At 41.8% G+C, this 8,947-nt stretch overlaps 1 pseudogene; it reads left to right on the forward strand.

Annotated features, from left to right (window-relative positions):
- Positions 1-3,166: 3,166 nt before the first annotated feature.
- On the forward strand, positions 3,167-3,685 carry LOC142462351 (translationally-controlled tumor protein-like; annotated as a pseudogene).
- Positions 3,686-8,947: the final 5,262 nt, after the last annotated feature.

Genomic DNA, 8,947 nt, shown 5'->3' on the forward strand with positions numbered 1-8,947 from the left:
TCTTTAAATCCTCCAAAATAAATACAACACAAGGTGTCAATTTCCCTCTTGAATAAATGTGAAATTAAACTTGGAACCCCCAATAACACAAAGAGTTACAATGTTTAGCAGCTAACTGAGAAGATGGTTCCTTTCTCCTCAGAGACACTTTAACAGATAGATCTGGTGACTGACTTTTGAAAAAAAATAACCTTTGAAAACACTAGGAGGCACAATTCTCAGACAAACATGGGCCACTGTAAACTAAACACAACCAAATATCAAATGTTCTTGAACAACTCTGGAAACTTAGAATATGAAGATTGTCTTTAACAAGCAAAAGATGTCCTGTGAGTTTGTCACTAGAACAACCAGGGGCAGCGAGATGAAGAGCCAGGACTCCACCATGACTTTCACTGTCTCCCTCTATCTCCAGGCAACAGCTGCCATGAACAACAGTGGGAAAATTCTATGGACAGCCGCTCCAGAGGGGCAATGGATGAAGCCTCATGTTGCAACATAACTCTGGATGGGAAGCTCCAAGATGCTGAGTGGGTCCCTGTGCTCATTCTGACGAATCTTCTCCAAAAGGAATCCTGACCCATGAAGGGTAAGCTGCATCTGGTCAGACCTTAGGGAAGGCCAAGTGGGTGGGTGCCCTCCATTCTCTGAAATCTTCGCCCCCGCACCTTTAGTCACTGACTGTTATTGAATCAGTGCTTCCCCATGAGTGTCAGAGACTGTGCCCTTTACTAAAGAAGCAAGCCTCACTTTTAATCCCATCCCGCCACCATTACACCGTGTCAGAAATGTTTAGAAAAAAATTCTAGTCACACTACTCACCTTTTCAATTCACAGTTGTAGAGGCTTTCAAGGCTCAGATATCATTCTGGACCACTCTCTTGACTCAAGTAGGTGAGTACCAGAGGAATCCAAGATGGGAACGTGGGACGGTAGGCTGCATCCTCCCAGGCTATGCAGAAGGATGAATCCAAGTTATGTAGGAAATATGGCAAGATGCTGTCTCAAGTCTGGAGATGCACAAGTATGGTGAGGCCCTGGACCTGGCCAAATCTGCACAGCTTACAGAGAGAATCCACTTACATTTATACTGGGGGAAACCACACCCACCAGGATAGCACCTCCCACTTCTGGCTGCTGACAGAAAATCTCTTCATGGATGTGATGGCATTACTTGTCACCTAGGCTGACATTATCGTAATCGTTAACCTTCTGAGAATCCTGGCCAAGCAAGCCGATAAAGAACCTAACCCATTACAAAAAACTGACTGTTCCATAAACCCAAGTGATTTCAATAACATTGAAGAACGTGAAAGGGAAGAGGGATGGGCAATACCCTTCCAAAAATGGCATCCAACCAGATGTGTTCAGTGTTGAGCTCTGAAGAAGAGTCCAGCACATTTTCTTAGTTTTTAAGTGTGTTTTGAAGGAATCATCACTAATTGGGGGGTTTTCCGTTTAAAGTGTATTTTCTTATAAATTAGGTGGGTAGAATTCTGTGGCTTATGTTACGTAGCCTATCAGCCATAGGTTAAGCCTCTCTTATTCTGTTGCTTCTGGGGCAAGTTCCTTGTCTGCTTGGACTATCTGTGGGATTAACTTGCTTTAGATAGCACTGTGTATGTGTATGTGTGCTTCAACATTACCTTGGATCTAGGAGGTTCACTGTGTAGGGACTGCTGGTCCACAGAAGAACTCTGATCCAGGTCTCCTTTCTTGCTGTAGTCAGGTCCTACATCTCTCTTTTCAATTCTCTATAATGCTTTCATAGATGAAAGGCTGTGCTGCTATACCTCAGGATAATCCCTTTACCTTTATCTCAGAAAGCTTATGAAGGGAGTAAAGGATTTACCAAACAGCCTGAATCCCTTTACCATGGAATGTCTTCACACATGATACCATCACAACTGATCCATCAGAGTTTCATTTTATATCATCAACATAAAATAAATCAAGCCCAGTAACACTGTGTCCATTCCCCCTCATAGCCAATCATTGGACAGACTAGAATTGCTCCCTAGTTCCCTCAATGCTGTCCATAATAGGATCCCCAAACTACTGGCCCTATTGCATGTCCTACTATCAGGAAAACAGAAAAATCACCCACATCCCTGCAGGCAACTGAAAATGTTTTCATTATATACCATAATCCAGAATAAGAGTAAAAATATTCTCACTGCCATTGCATCAGAGCAGACTAATAACTATTTAGGACAAGGTAGAACTGCCCCTGTGAGTTTTTATGACTGTAATTCTTTCTGGGATTAGAAAAACCACATCATATTTCTCCTATAAAGTACACGTGGACCATTCCATTTCCACTCAAGAGGAAGTATCAGGTACTTTGATAAAAACTAAAATATGTCTTTATGGGAGCAAACTTCTCACCTTTCTCAATTGGAAACTTGGTGAGTTTGAAGCCACCATCTCTTGATTAATAGACCCACTGAGCATACTACTCGACCAGACTCTAAAACTGACATCATTACGTAATTACTACACTACAAAGAATTATGACCCCAGAAAGTTGATACAGATAATGAACCTCTGCATATAATTAAGATATTTAAACACAATGAGGGCCCCGGATAGGTACTGAGCTTTAAAAGAGATAGAGAGTGAGCAGTACATACCAATCTGTTTGCCCTGTTTATATTGAATACAGCAAGTAAATCCATATCTTCAAAATTCAATATAGATTACACCCAGTTCACCCCAAAAGTAGACTTGTATGCTTTCTGTTACACATGCTCATTATGAAAGAAATAAATACAACACTTGTAAGGCTTTCACAAACAGAAAGTCATTCTCTTCCCATTGGGGTGGGTAGAAAGTTACATTTTATGTGACTGGACCAATACATAGCATAATGAGAATTTTAGAATATATTGGGATTGTCAATGATTACATCTTGCTTGCATGCACAATAAGTGCCCATGGAAGCAGAAGTCAAGAGATCAAGTGAACCATGACAGTAGATAAATCTGCTTCAAAAGACATCTTGAAAGTGTTGAAAAGCACCCCGCCCCTTCTGCCAGATGCCCCTCCCCTTGCGCCGGCCGCCCCTCCCCCAGCGCCAACTGTAACTTTCGCTCCCTTCAGCGCTGTCCTCTTGGAGCTCCGAGCTGCCCGAAGCCAGTGCAGCCACCGCCCTCTCGCCACCGTCATGATCATCTACCGGGACCTCATCAGCCGAGATGAGCTGTTCTCTGACGTGTACAAGATCTGGGAGATCACGGGCGGGCTGTGTCTGGAAGTGGAGGGCACCATGGTCCGCAGGGCCCAAGGCCACATCTATGACGCGCTCATCGGCGGCAACGCGTCCGCCGAAGGCCCCGAGGGCGACGGGCCCGAGCACAAGGTGGTCACCGACGTGGACATCGTCATGAACCATCACTTGCAGGAGACCAGCTTCACCAAGGAGGCCTACAAGAGGTACATCAAGGACTACATGAAATCCCTCAAAGGCAAGCTGGAGGAGCGGAAGCCGGAACGCATGAAGCCCTTTATGACCGGGGCTGCCGAGTAGATCAAGCACATCCTCGCCAATTTCAAGAAGTACCAGTTCTTTCAGGGCGAGAACACGATTCCCGACGGCATGGTGGCCCTGCTGGACTACCGCGAGGGCGGCGGGACCCCGTACATGATCTTCTTCAAGGACGGCTTAGAGATGGAGAAGTGCTGACAGTGGGCAACGCACGACCGACCGCCCGACCGCCCCTCCTCCTAGCTGTCTGCGGTCCGCCCACACGACACCAGGACCGAGACAAACGGAACTGATGCCATCATGAGCTCTGCGTCGACTTGTGACCTTGACTTGGAGCGGTGACCTTGATTTTTTGGAGCAGAGGCTTTTTTTTTTGTTTAAGAAAAAAACACAAAAAATGTCGTGTAGGTTGTCTAAAAATAAAATGCATTTAAACAAAACTAAAATAAAGAGTTGGAAATGCAACAAAAAAAAGTGTTGAAAAGCAAAGATGTTACCTTGAGGATTTTAAAGTATGCCTGCAGAAGCCTTGGAATTTTCTGATTCTTTCTTTTTCCTCAAACCATTTTGAGAACTAATCCAGATATCACATCATTCAATAGTTGTATCTTGTCATGCAAATGACTATCAGTTTCAAACATTTTCTTTTGGCTTATATTTCTTTTTTGTTTGTTTGTTTTTGCTTAAATTTCTTGATAGCAACTCCTCATTATCTCCCACCAGGAACCCTTAATGTATCTATAGTTTCTATAGAGTCACCCACACTGGGTTCTATATACCAAATATGTATAGAAAGATCCATAACAGTCTCAGAAGGCTGCCAACAATAACAACAACAGTAAAGAAATAAACTCAATTTGGAAACCAAAACCAGAAAGTATTAAAAAACAAGATTAAGGTGAAAGTGTATCAATAGGGAGATCAAATAACAAGTTTTTAACTTTCAAGTCAGATTTTTTATTTCAATCTGCTATAATCATCTCTCTAATACTCTGTCTGATAACCAGGTTATTCCCATCCCTTATTTATGGTCAGAGAGAAATCACCAGAAGCTTATTCCTTGTGTAGAACCCGCAAATGTATTTGGCCTTCAAATGTCATCCACAGCCTTCTCAAAATCAGAGTTAAAAAATTAAACTCTGATACAATTCTCTCCTTAGATTTGAATGTGACTATTGGCAATCCTTTGATCAGCATGTTGGTGTTCTTCTCCATGTGGACTTAGTTGACGTTACACTGAGATGACTGCTTGTTTAAAAACAAAGCTTAAGACCCCAGACACCATTCTTTCTGAGAGCAAGATACCATCTCATTTCTTCACCACACTTTGCTGTAGCACCCACACCTGTGGTTCCTTCAAAAGGGCACATACTGATCAGGGCAATGTCATAAGAACTAATGGTTCTTAGATTGAGCTAAGGTTAAGTGTGACCCCCACATCCACCCCTAACTCTGTGTTTTCTATTCACCTCTTCTCACCTTCCAGATTTTTTTTTACTTTAATGCAGATAACTTTATCAATCATCCCCTTGGAGCATATGATTCTTCTGCTTGTAGTGTCATTGATTTAGGGCATGTAATATATTTAAAACACAATTGAGAAAAGGAAATTAAAGAAGTGTGCAGACAGTATTTTCAATTTCCTGTGACCAAGGAATGTGAAAGTTATACATTCTTCAGTGCATAGAAAGGAAGACTGAAGAAGAATCAAAGTGTTAGAATATAGTAATGGCAGAAAACATTGACAGCACCATGGACTGCCGAAAGTGAAGACAAATCATTCTCAAGGACCAACACCTTGAGTTTCCGGGTAAGGCCATTTGTTATGAGAACTTAGTGCTTATTCTGCTCCCTCATTCCTTGTGTACTTTGAGAAAGTGCATACAAGCTTACTAACACATGTCCTAGCTAACAGATAAAATAAAAGACCGTGCAGGGCATCCATCAGGGTGACATCCAACCAGAGGTGTTAGTCCTTTACTGGATATAGGGTTGGTATTCCAACCTACATTTGTGACATGGTTTATCACATAAGCTCACCCTGGTGGACTTATACAAATGGAAGACAATATCCATAATATATAAGAAAAATTAACACCCTTCTATTGGCTCTATATTCACTCACATCTCCCATGTACGACTGAGAAGATCTCTTCTCTAGGACTTCCAATGCGCTAAATCTCAATGGTAGCAGTCTCATCTTCTTTGCTAGAGTAATTTGGGATCACAGACCAACAAATAAGCCTTCACACAACAAGGGCTTCAAATTTACAAGGTAGCATGATTGCCAATCTACTGAGTATCATGGCCTGACCAAGCTGACACAGAGAAGACGCACCTCAGGGAAATGAGATTTGCATCAGGGAAAGCATGCCAGAGACCAACTGCAAAGGCAGTGAAGGCCAAAAGATAGAGGGTGAACAAGACCTCAGAATTATGACACCCTGATTATGGTGAGTAAGGCATGGTGAATGTGCTCTGGAATGTCATTCAAACAATGCAAAGCAGACCTGTGTTCAAGCGCTGTCTTTCTGTTTGGAGCCCAGAGTATAACTGTTGATACGACCCCACACAGACCCCTCTCATGGAGTTCATTCAGCACCCTAGGTAGCTGCCCCTTTCATGGTTTCTCAGGCTGTAAACGTATCATTGTCCTTCCCAGTGAAGTAACTGGTAGGAGTAGCACACAGACCATGTCCTTAGCTATCAAACATTTCTGTCAAAGCACCACTAGGGCTAAATTCCCTACTCCACTGGGGTTACCAAAGAAGCATCATGATATAGCTGCCCAAGCACTGAGATGCACTGTGCAACCAGTGACACAACAATAAGGCATCACTGGTGGGAAAGATATGCAAAGCTAAGCTTCAAACATGGTGATATGGGAAATATAAAGAGGGTAACCAGTACATCCTCTCTGGATACCCATTTCTACTGAGTAAATCTTCACAGATTCTGAATAGACATAGGAATACACTCATGCCAAATGTAGGACAACCAGAGATATAAATACCAGATGTGGTGCATATACATACATACATACACATATATATATATTATAAAGCTACTTAAGTATGGAAGTTTATTATTGTTGTGGCATATTACTTCAAATATAGGTAGTATGCAGGGTTGAGGGCTGTGTTGAGGTCATGTGGTGCTGGATCTTTGAGTTAGAGGAGAATAACAGATAACTAAATATTGTTGAGCGGAGATGAAGAAATCTTAATAGATGAGTAGGTACAGAGAATAGGATATATTAGCACAAGGGTAGGGTTTAAGCGATGTTATAATCATAAGTGGTCTTCTGACTAAGTATAATGTTTTTTTTATAAATTAGAAAAGGGAATTTCAAGAGGTATTCTAGTACTTGATTGTTTATGTGAAAGGGTGTCACTGAGAAAATGAGGGGTGTGTCTTGAGGTAGTGGTGAATGTGGTATAGATAGAGTATATCTAGTAAGTAATCTAAAAGATTAACATATCAATTCCCTATATAGTACACGAAGAGCGCAACAGATCAATGTTACTGTGTTTATAAGAAAGCGACCCCCTTTTTTTGGGGGGGGGCGACACTCTGTTTAGCAGCTTTAAGTGTCAGTGTCACATGGGACATAGTGGAGAGGCATTGGGTTTCTGTGTCACACCAAATAGCCATCATCAATGCAGGGGTCCCAGAAAGGAAATGGAGGTCCAGTAGGAATGGAGGCTTGAGGTTTTAGTGGTGGGGAAGGGGCGCTTCTAATCAGGGGGAGGTCATTAAGAGGTAAATGGCAGCACTGGTTAGTTGCCAAGTTGAAGGACTTGCTGTTATATGAAGTTCTGGGTTATCTGGGCGGGGTGGGAGATTAAAGTTTTTAAAAAAGAGAATAAAAATAATATACGTTATAGTTATATTCTGACTGAGATTGGTTGAGTTTGCTAAAAGAGTCTTTCAGGCAGCCATGTTTTCCCCTGAAATTCAATCATTTGAAAAGAGTTCTGAGTGGAGAATTTCCTCATCAAAAATATGAATTTAAACGTATGTCTTTTATCTCAGATAAATAAACTTCTTAACCTGATATTTTTGAACTAAGAGAAATGAGCAAATGTCAATAAATTACACACATACACAAAAACCTATACCTGGCATTCACCAGAACATAAAATGACTAAATGAAAAATATACAAATATCAGGAAACTCCCTGAATAAAAAAGATCTGTGATTTGTCCTTCAGGAGACTGGACCTTAATATTTTGAAAGTTTAGGTTGGAGAAACCCCAGGTGATAAAATGGCACCCTCCTCATTAAAAAATAAACTCAATTAACCATGAACTAAGTGGAAGTGAAGATACAAAAATGTTGGGCCGAGATCAGACCTAATAAATTGAAAACAAAATGAAGTCAGGATCTTGAAGGAGGAGTCAAGATTCCTGAGTATGCCCAGTTGGATAAGAAATCTTTCATTTCATTGGGGCTCCACTCAAGTTCCCCCTCAATGCAAGAGTATTTTGTTCTATTAAACTGGCATTTCATGATGCTCACCTTCCTGGCATAATCGCCAAAGACAAAGTTGGTGCATAAGCAAATGTGGTGAAGAAAGCTGAGGGTGCCTGATTATCAAAAGATATAGGCTCTGGGGTCTTAAAGGCTTGAAGGTAAAAAAGTGGCCATCTAGCTCAGAAGCAACAAAGCCTACATGGAAGGAGCACACCAGCCTGTGTGGTCCTGAGGTGTCAAAGGGATCAGGTATCAGGTATCCTCAGAACAAACAATCATATCATTGTGAATAAGGGGCTGTGCTGTGCGTAGTGGCGACCCAAAGTCCATCTGCAGGCAATTGGAGATTCCCTTACAGAAGGGCCGCAGGAATGAGATGAGCCAGTTAGGTTTCAATGTAGCAAAAATGAAACATACAACTTCCTTCTAGTTCCTAAATGCTTTCTACCCCGCAACTATCCTGATCCCAATTCTACCTTACAAATCTGGCTAGACAAAAGGATGTACACTGGTACAGTTCGGTACTGGAAACACAGGGAATCCAGGGTGGATGATACCTTCAGGACCAGTGCTACGAGTGGCAATACTGGGAGGGTGGAGGGAGGAAGGGGTGGAAAGGGAGAACCGATTGCAAGGATCTATATATAACCTCCTCCATGGGGGACAGACAACAGAAAAGTGGTTGAAAGGAGACGTTGGACAGTGTAAGATATGACAAAATAATTTTTAAATTATCGAGGGTTCAAGAGGGTGGGGGGAGTGGAGGTGGGGGAGATGAACTGATGCCAGTGGCTTAAGTGGAGAAAAAATGTTTTGAGAATGATGAGGGCAATGCATGTACAGATGTGCTTTACGCGATTGATATATGTATGGGTTGTGATAAGAGTTGTATGATAAAATGATTAAAAACAAAACAAAAGAAATCTTTCATTCCAATTATCCAGTATTAGTCACTGTGATTACTGTTTGGGCATAAAAAGACT

This window comes from Tenrec ecaudatus, chromosome 12, assembly GCF_050624435.1.
Source record: "Tenrec ecaudatus isolate mTenEca1 chromosome 12, mTenEca1.hap1, whole genome shotgun sequence".
In the NCBI taxonomy this organism is placed as follows: domain Eukaryota; kingdom Metazoa; phylum Chordata; class Mammalia; order Afrosoricida; family Tenrecidae; genus Tenrec; species Tenrec ecaudatus.